Source organism: Anopheles darlingi, chromosome 2 (genome assembly GCF_943734745.1).
Source record: "Anopheles darlingi chromosome 2, idAnoDarlMG_H_01, whole genome shotgun sequence".
Taxonomy (NCBI): Eukaryota; Metazoa; Arthropoda; class Insecta; order Diptera; family Culicidae; genus Anopheles; species Anopheles darlingi.
The window spans coordinates 83,088,653-83,105,232 of NC_064874.1; the positions used below are offsets into that span (position 1 = coordinate 83,088,653).

At 49.9% G+C, this 16,580-nt stretch overlaps 1 protein-coding gene across 1 annotated transcript in view; it reads right to left on the reverse strand.

Moving 5' to 3' along the window:
• LOC125960194 (neural cell adhesion molecule 1-like) overlaps positions 1–14,292 on the reverse strand; it is a 217,958-nt gene extending 203,666 nt beyond the window's left edge. The window contains exon 1 of the mRNA XM_049693435.1: positions 14,156–14,292. The gene's annotated coding sequence lies outside the window, so the exon portion shown is untranslated. The remainder of the gene's footprint in view (positions 1–14,155) is intronic.
• Between the last annotated feature and the right edge of the window lie 2,288 nt (positions 14,293–16,580).

Consider the following 16,580-nt stretch of genomic DNA (forward strand, 5'->3'; position numbering starts at 1 on the left):
GCTGGATTCTTTGGATAGAAACTGCTTGCCTCACTTAACCGAGCAGGCGAGCGGCTTAAGGTACGCTCTAGGGATCAAGGCTTAACCGGAGGGGTAAAGAAGCGAATCCAAGAAAGACCAACACACACACACACACACACACACACACGCACAAAAAAGGAAGAAGAACAGGGAGAAGGTGAAGAACTGGAAACGGGAAAGCCCAAAAGACAAAATGCGTCGCCCCCGAGCAACGATTGAACGAACGAACGAACGAACGGTTTTGGAGAACCGCACAGGAGGCACATTTTTTTTTTCGGACGGTCTGTCGCCGTATGTCGTCCTCGTCGTCGTCGTATGTGGCGGCCCGTGAGTGAACGAACAAAGAAGTACATTCCGTGGACCAAGAAGGGGGGCTATCTACCAGGTACCAGCACCGGGTTGGGGGGGTTCCCGTGTGGCCGGGACGATGTCGAAACATCAAACATCACCGTTTTCGTTTCGGCCGTTTTGGGGGCCATTTGGAACCATCGCCATTGTTAGGCCTTAGGGCCCTGTCCCTTCTGGTGCTGCTCCGTCTGCTGCTACTGCTACTACCTACTACTCCTCTGTCTTTTTGCCAGTCGAGTCGAGTCGGTTCGGGCAAAGGCCCACTTCAAACCAGTCTCCCACCCAGTACTCTTTACCTCTTAGTACGTTCGCCGGCCATTGCAGCCCTTCCCGCACCAGGTCGCAGGGGTAGCAGGCAAAAGGAAACGGAAAGGTTTCGGCATTCCGTCGCTTCCGCTACCGCCCCCCACTAGTGGACTGGTTTAGGGGGTTGGTGGGTTGGTTGGCTGGACGTAAAAAATGAGAATAAATAAAATCACCTAAAAACTTTATCGTTCGCTACAAGTTGTGACATGGGTTGTTGTGGCCTTACCGCCTCGCCTCGCCCCGCTCGCTCGCTCGCCTCCTCTACTACCCACTGTTCCTTTTTTTTGCCGGGAATGGGAAATGGACATTTTTCTTACGCCCGGACGGGGATGCAACTTTTCCCCCCTACTTCCCTTTCTCTCTTTCTTTTTCTCTCTCTCTCTCCTTCTATTTTACCTTCAGGTCTTCGTTTCTTCGCCCTTCGCCCCGCCCCAAACCAGGTGCTCCAGGTAGGTGCTCCCGAGTAATCCCACCAATAATGGTGCCGACCTGGTTGCCCTTTTTCTCGGGAAAACAGCCATCGACATCGAGCAAAAGGCAAATGTGTGCAATGTACCTTGTACCGATCCCCCGGATCCTCCCGGAAAACGCTTCGGATGTAATTGAATTCGAATCACACCGCAATCCGGTCCGGTCCTGGTTTTCGCTCCTGGTAGCTACTCCTCCAGGTCCTGGCCGCTACCTGGCCCTGGTCCTCCCTCGTCCTCTCGTATCTGGTTTCAAAGGAACAGCAAATAAAACAACCCAAAAGCCATCCACTTTATGGACTGGTGCGCGTGGTGCACGCTCGATCGTGCTCCAGTGACTCCACTCCACTCCACTCCAGCCAGCCAGCCAGCTAGGGCGAAATTGTTTATTTGATACATCGGGAATTGATAAGCACTTAAAAGTGTGTTGGTTTGGTTGGGTGGTTGCTACTTGAGATTCGGTGGCTGTAGTGCAGACACTGCTACGGGTCTTCTGCGGCGAGCGGTAGACAAGCATCATGAGAGGACACTGACACTGACACTGGTGGGTACGGGTTTACTTTTTGAAAAGTGTTCGCCTCGCGCACCTGTTATAGGTTGTATTTTTTTTGGGGGGAATAATGTTTGTAACAAGCTTTGGTTGATTTGATCTTTCTGTTTAAAAAAATCATTTTTTATCCACACATACACAGAAAGCAACAATTAATCGGTTAAGTGTCACAGCAAATATCAATTTAACACTAGCACGATTCGGTTATTGTCATTGAAATATTTGAGGAAGCCATCCAAGGAGCCATCTAAGGAGGAATCCAACTTGAATAGATTTAATCTTTTGAACGAATTTGTTTAATCGATTAATTTAATAAAGTACTGGAATATTCTTTTGACACTAAATTCACGTATGATGACGAGAATGATGATTTATCACACAGAGTTCCAGAAAAACTCATGCAAACTCGTTCCGGCGAATCAGAAGAATCATCTGTTGTATGTTTCGCATTACTAACTAACGCATAGGTAACTACGTCTTATTGATAATTACGGTAGTGTAGCCCGTAGTTGCCATAACATACTAACAGAGAATGATTTGAGTGCATTTCCGTGTACGATTGAAAAAAGCGAAACTTGTTCAACTATTTTGAATTCAAGAATATTTCTTGTTGCTCTTGATCTCAACTTCACATCTCAAGACATTGCGCTCGAAGTTAAAGTATTGAAAAATTGACAGACAGTGTACTATTGAAAGATTCCCCAATTCCTGATCCTGAGATTCGACAACCACATGACAGTTGAGAGCACTAAAAACTGTTATAAACCGCACAGACAGCCAGGACATCTCCACCGGCATCACTGTTTACTCTCTTTACCAATAATACCGGCACAACACAATGGCCAAGGACACCAAGGCAAGCAGAGAAAACACTCGACTTACACACCGAGATAATGAGAAATATTTCGCCGAATCAAAAGTCGTCGACAACAAACTTTCACCATTTTCCCCTTCATTCGTGAGCCTGGAATGGAATCGTGACCGATTGCCACCGAGAAGGAGAAACGCTGCGCTGCAATATACCACCGCGAAGTATTATTCTTACCTCGAACACCAGCAAGCGGGCGCAGAAAAGTGCGCGCGAAACAAATAAAAAGAAATATCAATCCATTCATCAAACAGCGTTCCCTCGCAGCAGCCGGCTGCTACGTTCACCTGGCCAAGGAAGTTGCCAGTTTCTGGCCGATTTCCTGGTCCCTCTCCCTTCGGGCCATTTTTCCCCCCATTCTTATCATTACAACACCCAAACCACCTACCTTTCCCTCTTGCCTGGAGAGAGGGGCCAGCGAAACGCGAAACCAATCGTGGGGCGAAGCGCGAAGGCCTCGAAGATGATGATAGCCTGCGGCACTCCAAAACGGTGCCAACGAAGCCAGCCAGCCAGCCAGCCAGCTAACGGAGGGACGAACGGACGGAAGCGTTCACGCACTTTCCCCCCCCCCTCCCCCCCGTGAGCTCGTCTCGTCTTCGCTTTTTTATGCGTTTCCCATTTTTCATCTTTTGTCAGCAGCGCGCGCGCGTTTTCGCTGACGAACATTTTCAGGCTCGCGGACCACACGGTACGAACCAATGCGCCCGGCTCGGCATTTGGTGCTTTGGAGCGACGAGAGCAGCCGGTATTGAAAGTGATGTGGGTTATTCGTTATTTGCACATGTACTTTATTTTTCCTTTTTCGGTTTTTTTTCGGCTTCTTCTTCTTCTTCTTCGATGGCCTTCCAATTTCCCTGCAATGGGCGGCGCGCCGGTCGTACGTCTTTGGCAGATTTTTGGGAAGGTACAACCTGACGCCACCAGCAGCCGGGCGAGATGTTTTTTTTGTTTTGTTTCCTTCTTGGCGCCTTCCGCTTCTAACTTCCGCCTCTCTTCGTTGTTGTTGTGCGGAGGTCTTTTTTCCTCGTTTTTGTTGTTTTTGAAGTGGGGATTTGGTGCGATGTACGAGCGATGCCTGTGAAGCGACGACGCACTTCAAGGGAAAGCCACCGAAAAGCTCTTTTCGCAATGTGTCCACGTGAGTGGCCTATGTGTGTTTGTGTGTGTGTGCAGTGTGAATGTTTCCCCCTCAATGCAGCCTCGGTTTCACTGTCTCGGTGGTATTTTGAAGCGATATGTTTATTCTTATTTATTTTCCCAAACCGCTTCTTCTTCTTCTTCTTCCATTCCTCCATCTCGTGCTTCATTTTCACCGTTGAAAGACGCCACTTATTTACATCTGACATGCGGCATATATTCTTATTTCACTTCTCACTTTCACGGCCTAAAAAACACGCCAACACGAGGATGGCGGCCGGGCGGGCGTGCGAGAAGTCGCGTGACTGACAGCAAACAAGCGGCAGAAGGGCAGGTGGTAAGAAGGTGCTGGTATGAGCTTTCGCTTCTCCTTATGCTGATCGAATTTCATTTTCCCAGCTCCAGACAACATGGTGTGTTGCTGCTGCTGTTGCTGCCGATGATGTTGTTGATGATGTTGTGGCAGCAAAGGTCTTAGGCCTAAGAGCTGCTAAGCGTGCGAATTTTGTCATTTTTTACGGGTGTGCGTTTCCTTTTGTCTTCTTTTTTTTCTTTGTTTTCTTGGCCGGTGGCCAAAACAAGAACATTTTACACGCACTTTCACTCCCAAATAGTGTCCTGGCGGACAAGTTCCGCAGGGCCGACCCTCTTTTGGTTTGTTCCATTTTTATGAGAAGCATTCCTTTTCGAGACACAGAACCTTCCGGGTGGTTGCGGGGGACCGTTTTACGACCATATATGCTGGCGTAAGCGGCCAACATGAATATGTAATGACATGCGTGTGTGTGTGTGTGTGTGTGTGTTGGAGTTCGATTTTGAAATGCCACTCACGCCATTGTCATTTGCATTGTCGTGAGTAATGATTTTATTTGACACGCAGCCATCGTTTTAGCGGCCTGGCCTTCGAACGGTATTCGAACGAAGGAAAGGATCGTTTTAGTGCGAAAGGTCCTTCCATCAAATATGATTTATAAGCTGGTGAGCCTCAAATCGGTGGAAAATTTACCGAAGAAGTTACTAGAGCTAAAAGGTACCAAGGTCTCTATATAGAGAGAGAGAGAGAGCGAAAAGCTCCTGATAATTGGAAATCCGTCTGTATTACAAACATTCTTTGTTACGGAATCCCAAGAGTGCCTCGCAAAGAAACACACCAACTGAAGCTAGTACCTTACAGATTGGTATTCCAAAGGGATTACCGAAGAGCCAAGTACGACATTCTCTATCCTGCCGACTCATATCAATGGGAATTGCCCTCGAAGAAGCGGTTATGTCTTGCACCAGACTTTACCGTAGCCCAACTACAGCATCTACAACTATCCATGATGGTAGAACCAATCCTCATTGGACCACGATCCGGTGGAGTGAGTAGAACAGAAAGGAGTTCCCTGACCTGCACGGTGTTGGCCGTACGCCGTATAAACATAATGCTTTTGGGTTGAACTTTATCTCGTTGTATCAATAAGGCCGCAAACTCTCAGCTCCCGGTATTAGTTTAAACAGCTCCGGCGACTTCTGGCGAAGAAGGATGCCCCGGTTCGCACAGTTTTGATTCGTCGTCGTCGTCGTCGTCGTCGTCGTCGTCGTCGTCGTCGTCGTCGTCGTCCGTGGTGCTTGCAGTCCAAGAATGAGGATTGCAGCGTATGCGCTCAATCAACCGCACGGGACAGTTGAATTGATGGAGTTAGGTGAGCAAACATGAACCCCCCCGGTCCCGTGGGGGTCCCGTGACCAGTGCAATCCGGCCCTGCCGCATAACCCGAAGCAACTCGGGCGGTGCCGAGCGTTCGAGTAAACAATGTTCGCGCCCAAGCGCGGTAAAGCCTAGCGGTAAGAAATACCGAGGATTGTGGGTTTACTTTTGGCCCGTCGCCCGGCCAGCCACCTCCTGTACTCGCGCGCGACTCGCGGTTGTCTGCGAAGTGCTGGTCCCAGGTCCTGGTGTTTGCGAATTATAGTTCGTTCGAATGAGTTTTCCGGTGAAAAACGAACCGATGTCTCACCGATGGCGCGTACACCGGGGTACATGTGTGTGTGTGTGTGTGTGTTGCGGCACAAGCGCAAGCGCTTCCAGAGAGAAGCCAGAGTTTCGTTCGTCAGTCAACTGTTTGTGCAGTCAGCGAAACGGATGATCCAAAAAGTTCAAACATCCCAGCAACCCAGAACCTCGGTCGCCTACTAGATCCACAAACCCTCCCCCAAAAAGGCACGAGCATACTAGCAAGCAGGCGAGTGTTGCTGCAATCCAGCCGAGCTGCTAGTCCCCCGGTCTACTGAGGGCGCACTGTTGGGACCTCTGTAGCGGAACTCTCTAGAACTCTGCTGTTGACGTACCGCTGGCGGAAAGTTAGCGAGTAGCGAAAGCCGAAGGTCAAAGCAACAATTGACAGGCAGTGCAGTGCTGTTTGTGTGCTGTTTGTGCTTGTGTCAGCTGTTTGTTGATGTTAGCTATTGCGTCCCGAAAGGTCGCCTGGATGATGGAATTCTCCAGCTGCCCGAGCAGCCGGACCGGAGTGGAGCGCTGAGCGACTTGAAGGTCCACACACCAACTCACCGTGTATATATGGAGTTCACATTCAAAGGAGCCGCACGACTTCAAGGACCTAATGTAAGGGGAAACGAGCTTCTGCAGCAGCGTATAGTCGCCGGGAACGAGTCCTCGAGTTCTTATTTTTTTTCTTTTTTGTATAAATAATTCCACTCCACATTCGCTCGACGCTCGACGTCCAATGCCTGGTACCGAGGAGGAGGCAAAAGGCAAATTCGATGCCACTTAAAGCCCCGGCTGGTGGTCCTTGAGATGGTGGAAAAGTTTGTGCCATTACTGTGACTTCAACCACACTCACAAACACACACACACACACACACACACAGAGACATACACTAATTCAACGCAAAAGCCATTGGCCAAAAGTCGCTGATCCCCCGTCGTTGTCGTTGTCGTCGTCAAAAGGAAGGAAGAAAGGAAGGAAGGAAGGAAACAACCTCTGGGCATCGGAGGAGGCCAAGACCAAACACCGACCAACGGAACCGACCGCCCAGTATCGTTATCGCGAGCGGGCATCGACAAATTTTCCACAACATATAATTCTTGAAAATTTAATTCCACCACCCTCCCTATTCCTCCCTCCGGGGAGGGCTTTCCACCCTCTATTCAGGACACCGCGGAGCGGATGGGACTGCCAGCTGAGCAGCCGAGAAACCCACACCCCATCCCCTGCGGAGCTTAAATGTCATGGTCATGCTGGGCGAAGGGCATGTCCCGACTTTCCACCTTCCCCCACCCCCTCTCCGCGCTACACACAGGAGTGACGCAAAGCTGTAAAACGCTAACGATCTTGGCCGGGTCGTCCGCGTCTTCGTCCGCGTCCGCTTGTCACGCCCTAATGTGTTTCTCGATGCCAGCCAGCGAGCCAGCCAGCCGGGCCAGCCAGGCCACTCCAGACACCTTCAAATGAAAATAATAATAACAATAATGGTGCTCGCCCCCCTGCTGCAGCCACTCCGACTCCGTGTCCGTGTCCGTGTCCGTGTCTCGCGAATCCCCGCCATATCAGCGTCTCCGCCCCCCCCCCCCCCCCCCCCCGCCGGAACTTATCGCAATCAATTTATCTGGAGTCGACTGGAAGTTTGGATTCTTCTTACGCTATTCGCTTCGGTGTTTTGCGCTGTTCGCTGTTCGCTGTGTGCGCTCCCAATCCGAAATGCACCAAAAACCCGGGCCGTACCGGACGGACGGCCGGGTAAGTGGTAAGTGGAGTACTTCGTGCTCCTTCGTGCCGCTTCCAGTCCAGCAATCCGAACTGCTCGCCAGCCTGCTTTAGGTGGAGTCTAATGCCCAGTGGCCACCGACAATTGGAAGAACATTTGCCCAGAAGAAAACGGTGGCTGACGGTGGCGGTATTATGGAATGGAAACCGGTGGAATGATTCCCGTGGCCCCGAGCAAAACTTTGCCCTCGGACCTTCTGAGGACGGTGTGGAGCAGTCCCACGGTGACGGTGACGGTGACGGCGGGGTGGAGAAGTGCGCGTAAGCTCGGTGGCTCGCCTGACCGTGGATACCGCGCTGATGCGCTGATACCGAAAACATAAACCAAACAACCATTTCGACCCACCCCAACCCCCCAACACCGGCTCAATACTCCCAATGTAATCCCTAGCTTGTTACGTCTGCTTGGTCTGTCCGGTAGGGCGCGCGTCTGATAAATCACTTGGCAAAGCTTTTAATGCTAATCTTTTCTCCCAAAAGGGGAGCTGCCCATGGGGCTGAGCTGAGGTGGGCTATTGGTGGTGGGATGGTGGTTCCTACCTGGTGCGCGGTATGCTGCGATGGGATTTCATAATTTGGCCACGCGCTCGCGGTGCTGATAAACTGCACAAAACTTTTAACCCGCAAATTATCCCACCAAAAAGTGGAAGGCTAAACAGACACACACACACACACACTCAGACACGGAGGAACAGCACAGTGTCAGTTGCCATTGAAAGTAGAAGTGCTGCTACCTCATATACCCTGATTTAGTCTGATGGCTAGAGAGAGAGAGAGAGAGAGAGAGAGAAGAGTGGTCAGGAGTGAAATGTGTCTATTAATATCCGCCATTTTCCGCCGGTGCCAATTTGTTGGGCACGATGGAGTGCGCAGTTTACATGATTTAAGTGTTTCGCCTCGTGGATTGCGAGACGAGGTCGAAGGTTAACGGCTGTTGGTGACATTTTCATCCGTCAAAATGGTTGCGTTCAGGTAAAGCGTTCAGCGTTCAGTTCATAAACGTCAAACTTTTTGTAGCATTTTGTCTTTTTTTGGATCTAATATTGAGCGGCAGTCTATCATTCATGTCTGCTCACTATGGTTTCGTTAATCATTTTCATTTTTTTTGAAAAATACAACTAGAACCAATAGAGTATCTCGCTTGGCTTCCATTGATGCCCATGCAGCACGCACAAACACACACACTTGTTCGTTGACAGCAGCCTGCTACGTTCACCATCACCATCTACCCATCGCAAGGCCTGCTTCTAGGAAATTTCTCATAATTCGACATCTCGATTGCGAACAACGATCCAACGGATGCTGTTGCCGGTTTTCCACCTCACCAAACACCGTTTCTGTCACGCAGCACACACACACACACACACCACGTTATCCCACTGACATCCAACGAGCCTTATCACCTATCAACACAATTGAACGGGAAGCAGACCAGGCAGCTCGGAGCCGCCAGAAGACAAACGACAAAATGAACGGATCCTCTTCCCGCCCCGCCGCGATCCTTCGGCCACCGGGGCCTTTCTTCCCAACGAAAACGCACAGCAAGAAATCGTTATTTCCTGTTTTATGATTATTATTGGCGATGGGCGCACCGCGATAGAAAGCGATGAGCGAATGGGAGGAGGTTTCGGGGGGCTGGTGAGGGGGGGGGGGGACAGGAGGTGGGGGTGGACAACAGGCCTATAATTCATGACGCGCCCCGCGCCTATCCTGCCGAACGCACGAACCTCTCGAGCAGAACGCGATCAGAACGCGTGCGAAAAGAAAAAACCCTCCGAACCGGAACTGTACGATCGATGTATTTGTCGATGTGATAGCACGCCCGGCCGCACGCCCCTCCCACCACCACCACCACCCACCCGTCCGGATATATTGCCCTCACCATGGTTCCTGGCGACGACGACGAGCACAGCGTTTGGCCGACCAGCCTTCGTCCTTCTTCGCCTCATTTGTCACGCCAACACGAGGGCGAGAGGCCGGGGGTCTACCATTTTCCCACCCTCCCCCCCAGCTTTACATTGCCATTGCAGGGCACTTGGCTCTCCCTCATTGAACATCGAACGCCTGGGAGAAGGTGGGAGTGATCGGGGTGGTGGAGGAGAAGGAAATTAGATAACAATATTTTTTCCTTCGATCCGATTCGATACCCGGAGCACCGGAAATGCTAGGGGGAGCGCAGTTCCGTGATCTGCACGGCCTGTTAGCCGCGTTTCGTGTTGCGCCTTTTCATTAGTAACTACATTTGCGGATTGTTGCTCTACTCCTGATTCCACCGTGTTGCTGCCGGCGAGTGGAAATCGTGTGGTCGGAAAATGAAGCGAACAACACGGCATGAAGCATGATGGAGTTCCGGTTCGGTTTATGCGAACTAAATCAATGGGCCTCGATGGATGGATGGATGGATGGGCCACCATTCGCCACATTGTACACGCCGCGGTGGGCGTTTGAAAGGAAATGATGTTCGAAGGAAGGCAGCCCTCGATTAGGTTGTTACAACGCGGATGAGGCAACATTGATGTTTTCTGTGGAGAGCGTCATGATCAATCATATTTTTTGGGCACACTGTTGGCGTGAGTATCGTTGCAGCAGTGAAAGCTTTCAGGTTTTGGGCCCAGATTATACGCCAGCAGCATGGTGGAACAGCTGCCGAAGTGATTAGTCGTTTATTTTTTGGAGGGAAATCCATTTCCGAATATTTCATTCATTCCGAGAGCATCATTGAAATGGATTACCAAAGTACCAAGTGCGATGCGGACAGTGGCTAGTAACCAAAGCCCCAATTATCTAGTGTCTAGTTGGAAAGGGGGAGCTTCAAATGCTCTTCACAATTCTGATCTGGCTCTACTGGAATTGCAAATAACCCATATTTCATCATTAGATCAAAAAAAAAAGGGATTCTGATCCAAGTACGTCATTTACAAGCTTCCTGAGCCTTTTCTCGTGGAAACGGATTATTCAATAAACCCCATTCCGTTAATCACATGATCCTTTTAGTGATCGCTGGGATCCAATGTTTTTTTTCTCCTCACTTAAAGCATACCTTAACTGACGCAAACACTTTTGACATTAAAGACTCGGTCCCACCCCTTCGTGCTTGTCACAAAATTGATTCCAATCTAATCGTTTCAACATAATAATCCAAACCGGTATTAACCGATGCCGACGGCCTGCTGGCAGTAGGCGCCGCCTCGCTAATTGCCGCGAGAAACATCACAACGTGTGCGTCTTAGCGAAGTAGTAGATCAACTAGCCGTTGCCAACCGGCCACCCCGGCCACCCCGGCCAAGGCCACGGCCAAAGGAAACAAATTAATCATATCGTATTACGAACCGAGGGCAATTGCCTGGATAACAACCTACCTGTTTTCTTTCCAACGCTGCGCGGGAACTGCCGGGACTCGCGCGTTGTTATGCGCGCGATTCCTTACAATTGAACCACGATACACGCTCTGGTTGCGTTGCGTTGCGTTGCGTTCGTTCGTTGGCAGGTGTCTACCATTCCCATGGTATCACTCCGACTCCGACTCCGACTCCCGGTGACGGTAGATGGCTTCCAATTCAACGAACGTTCACTAAACGAAGCCGCTCGACGACGTCGCCACACGACACACCAGGACGATTGGTTAGCTCAACGGTTGGAGGGCCCGGGCCCACTTGCATTAATTAAATTGCTTAGCCGCTTCACCCTCGCTTCAAATGAGGCATTTGCGGTGTTTGTGACGCTCTGTGTGTGTGTGTCTGCGTGTGTGCGTGCGTGTTTGTCACAGTGCGAACGCAATGCGTTGAGCGTCGCTGAAATCGCCGACACAAGGCCAAACCGAAGGCCCTGGCGAAGATTTTCCGCTAAATTTTACTTTCCAACCAACAGCACGGGAAACGGCGGGCCGGCGGGATTCACCGTTTCGGCTCCCATTTTTACTCGTTTCACTTGCGGAACGGATCGGATTTACGGGGACGAGGAGGAGGCGACGGCGGCGGCGGCACCGTTACGGCTAGATAAGCACCTCACAAATAACACACACACTGGCACGTGGAGCGTAGGACTGGACTGGAAGAATTTCGCTTCTGCATAAACACCCGTTGCGCACATACCAGGCACTTGGCCATAAGGGGGTGTGGGGGGGGGAGTACGCACCTTCCTGGACGTTCACACGCACGTTCGGGGCACTCTACAGACGGCGGGTACAATCGACACACACACACACAGTCGTGCACACACTCGCACACGCAGACTGAAGGCCCGCTTCCGCTTAAAGTGCTTCCGGCTCAGGTTTCAAGTTGTTGCTGGGAAATGGGATCATATATTTCAAAGGAAGACCTCCTAGACCACCTCCTCTCATACACTCCTAGGGGACAATCAAATTCGTAGAACCACCCAGGGCCAGGTATCGCCAGGGAGTGTCCAAGGGGCCAAGACCGCACCATCACCGTTTTGCGTGTCCTCGGTCGATTCGAGGCTCCGACCCACGAGGTGTTTTTGGGCAGTTTGGAAAGGGAAGAACACTTCTGAAGCACCGTTCTGCAGTGCAGTAGTGGTCCAGGCCAGGCCAGTGAAGCAAACGCGCCACTAATCTCCGTCGAGGAGTCCGCTGGCGAGCGCGCGAGTCCGCTGGATATTAATTTTGCTTATTTTTCACTCTCAGTGTCCGTCGTCGTCGTCGTCGACGTCGTCGTCGTCGACGTCGTCGTCGTTCTCTCCGCGAGACGTTTCCAATTGCTGCTCGGTCTTATGGCCAACGAGATAATGACCTACGCAACTTGCAGCAATAGGTGGTAGCAGGATGAGGAAAAAAAGCCCGGAAAAGATAGATAGATTTTCTAACAAACGAAGCGACGAAACGCGTTAGGAGGGAACCAAAGTCCCCAAGGAGTAGTGTCCCGTGTCTGGACCGCCCTAACAGACTCCCAGGACCGAGTATTGGGGAGGACCGCACATCAGATTAGTGTTGTTTAATGAATTTAATTAATCCTTTTGCTCCGTCCGTGCCAGACCCTTTAGGATCTAGAGGATTCGCCCATTAGGGCGCCCCACTGCTCCCACTCATTAGCCACTTCCGGAGGTTCTCTACCAGTCTCCAAGGTCCTCCGTCCCCTGTTCGTTCGCCATTTGCCGCCAGTGTTACGTATTCGCGTCGCGCTCATCCACTCACATCGCCAAACACGGCAGTGAGTAGGCCACGCAATTGTCGATTTAACGTCAATCCGGCCGACGCCTCCTCTAGTCCAGGCGAGAAGAGAGATTTGTGACAGCTGCCAATCCATTCCGACGACACAGACACGAACACGGCGAAACACAGCAAAAAGGAGCAGCAGTGAAGGAAAAAAAGAAAAAACGCCGACAGAAAAAAAAAAGCTGCAAACTCCGGAAAGGGTCCACAACCGGAACTGCGGGAATGGAGCGTTTTCGTTCTAAAAACAATTTTCGCTTTCCCCGTAGCCCGAGAAATGGCCAGCGGAGGAGGGTAGTAGGGAATCACTCAACGGCTGGGATGGCTTTTTCTTAATACACTCATTTTCTTTGGTGGCAGACAGACTGGTACTGTCCCTGCTGCTGGTGCTGCTGCTGCCGTTGGCACGTAATGATTGCCGCGAACAAAAGTTAAAAAAAAAAAACACGAAACAAAGCGCCAAGCTCCAACACAGGCAACAAAGTTATAACCCTCCCTCTCTGCCCGGGTGACAGCCGGAAGCGAGCGTCTGGTGTGAGGGGAAAATATTGCAAATTTTCCACGGATTGCAGCAACGGCAACCTCCATTATTCCCGCCGGCGTCGCGGTCCGTCAATTAATCAGATTTAATTTGACGAGATTATTCTTTCGCGGGTTTTGCTTTGGGCGCGTGATTCGTGGCCTGCTCCCCGTGGTTCGGTGTTGGTTCGGTGTTGGTTCGGTCGGGCTTCATCTGTTTTCCCTTAAGCCCGCGATGAGAGGCCCACGAGCTTAACTTTCTGCTTCAACGGCGCTTTCAAATCAGCCTCAAATCCTACCACTACGCACTCCAAAATTATGTGCACCAGACGAACACACTGCTGGTTTCGATCAACACCAACTGACTTCACTTTGATCTGTTCTGAGCCTGGTTCTGTATGGTAGCCCGGAGGGTAGTTACTTTCTCGCCCAGAACATTTGCGCCCCCAAATGGCCCGCAGTGGCAGTAGCTCTGGCTTCGCCCAAAAAGGCCAAAAAGTTTTCGGCGAAATTAAACCAAACCGAGAAAAAAAAAACAAAAATGTTGATGAAATACCACCGAACGGCACTTGGGGAAGGGGGGCAGGGTGGCGTGCTGCCGATCAGAGAAACAGAGATTAGATTCCAGATTCTGGAGGAACTTCGCTCCGGGGCATCGCACGAGATCAGGAAGCTTTATCGAAATCGATAGCAAACGGTTCCGAAGTGGCCACTGGTTTTGTAGCGAGACGCTTTTATTAACGCTAGACGCACGTGGACACGAATCTCCCGGAATACACACACACAGTCGCTGGCTTGTTCCGAGATCCGAGGTCTATTCTAATGTGGTTCAAGTGATTGGTGTTGTCCACGCACTTCATCTAGTAGTCAGCTTTAAGTGGAAAATGTCGAACGCAGAGGGAGCGAAGAAGTTTCCTATTAGAAATACACACACACGGGCGCACACGCACATGGCACACATACACGCATGCACACACACACATATACGAGCCGGCAACCCACCAGTGTACCGCACCGCACCCCTTGGCCCAAAACCTCGAAGCAGTGACGGCGCTGACGGAAACGGCACCGACGGAACGGACGTCGGAACCCGTCAAAAACGTCAAAAAACCCGTACGGCCACGTACGCACGTATTATGCACACCGGATCACAACCGGACCAGTGACAAATTGATACTGAGGTAAAAATCTGGCTCGGTTCTGCCGAACCGACCGACGGCCTCCGGCGGCGGAACACGCAGCCAGTTGCATCATGGTACCGTTGCGAAGGCGATGAAGAGGCATCGCGGCGATGGCGGTACGGAGGGATTGGTGGCAATCCTGGCTTCTACCGTGAACCCCGTACAGATCGGCCACCGTTCGGATGGTTGAACGGGATTTTTGGTTCGGTTCCGGCCACCCGAGAGAGAGAGAATCCGAAGTACGAAAAAAAAATCCTTAGTGACGAAAGTGAGACGCAGCGCCGACTAGGTGAGCAAAATCTAGTGAGACCGAAGTACACCGTGAAGTCTTTTGGTTAGAAAATCGTAGCCAGCGCCGGTGACCACCGATGAACGGGTGGCACTGTGAAGTCATACTGTTCAAACCACGGTCCTTAAGGGTGAACCTGGCGCATGCGTAGCCACGCACGACCCCTTTGCGACCGGCATTGTATGGTTGGTGAGGGGGACGTAGAATGTAGCAGCAGAACGGTTCGTTATGTTACCGTGGGGTAGGATACATGAACATCGCGCGCTGCTGCTCTGCTTCAGGATAAACTTTGGTCGCTGGTTCATTGCGAGGACTCGAGGGGTAGCATTCTGGGAAGATTGTAGCGTGCTTCATGAGCGTGGTTCATGAATCGAAGTGAGGGAATCTCATTCATTTCGGTCCAGGTCGAGAATGACATAGACAGCATTGGCAAGCCATGGTTTATCCTTATGAATCATAGCATTCGAATTTTTTATACAATTGTTTGAAATTTTAAGACTTCAATACAATATGGATAGGGAAAATTTAAGCGGTATTCAGAAATATTTGAAGCAAAAATAAAATCCGATGGCAAAGGTACAAGAGACATTACTTATTGAGAACCCTAAGGAGAACCCTGTTAGAGGGTTTTGGGATTTCAAAAAAGGTTTAGTAAATTTCCACAATTCCCTAAATTATGAAACATTGCAAACCATTGTACAAACGTTTGGGATTAAACGAAGCAAAAAATGATAGAGTTTTCATAAACTGTGTTGATTTTATTTAACAACAAAAATAAACTCTTCTACATAACAACATCGTTAAAACCATGACTTATCTTAATCTAAAGTTCAACCTAAGTATGAAAAAAAGAATATATTCCAAAATCTCGACAGGAACATTTTGTTAAAACTCTTCATCAAAGGAAAAAACCAATCGATTCGTATATCTTACGCGATCGAGCGCAATGCTACGTTAAACATAAAAAAATGTGATTTTTTGCAGATTCCTGTTCTAGTATCTCACAATATATTTTCCTCAAATTATAAGCAAATATTTATTTAAAGTTGTAGATTAATATACACAATTGCGATAAAAAATAAAGTTGAATTGAAAATCAATAAAACAATCCTTGTTCTAGGGCGAATTTATTTAGCTTTAGCCACTAAACTGCTTCTAGCACTAAAGATAATCCACTTAAGCTGTAACAAAACGAATGAATCCGGTTAGATCAATTGAACATAAAACCAATGATTGAGACTGTTTCAGCACTGCAAACACTATGCAATCATCAAGCGCTCTTAAAAAATCGCTGGATAGAATTCAAAACCTACTGCACTTCTATTAGTTTAACAATTAACTAATGGACAATGCTACTGTATCCCTTGGGATCATCTAGTATTAAATTGAAAGCGACAATAGTAGCTCTACTTTTACGATATTGATTATGCTTAAGGACCTTTCATCAAGGATATGCATCCTTTCGGATAAATAATAGCCAACAATCACAATCCCACGATCACGTTAAGTGAGTGAGTCCGGGTACGGGTGGTCCCTAAGCGCGATAAGTTGTGGCATTGATTAAAAACGTCCTTCTTTGATTAGAGTCCCAGACCAGACCGACCGAGACCGACCGAGACCGAGACCGAAACCGAGACGGCTTTGTCGAGGCAAAAGTGACGGGGGGAAAAAAATGTCCTCATTTACCGCGAGACAATTATAAGCCACGCGAGACCCCATCCCGGACTGCAGTCAGCGCCGGGACAAATGATGAAGAAGGCTCGATAGCCTCGATGCCATTCGCACAACCGCAAAACTATCCATCCCACAAAGGCCCGAGACAAACAGAAGCGCGACGCGGAGGAAATGTGTAGCGCAAATGGTGTATCCCGGAGATGGTAGGATTAGCCACCAGGTGTGAGATGTTATGCAAACACACTCGAACCTCGCCATTCCAACATGGGATGAGCCCATTCAC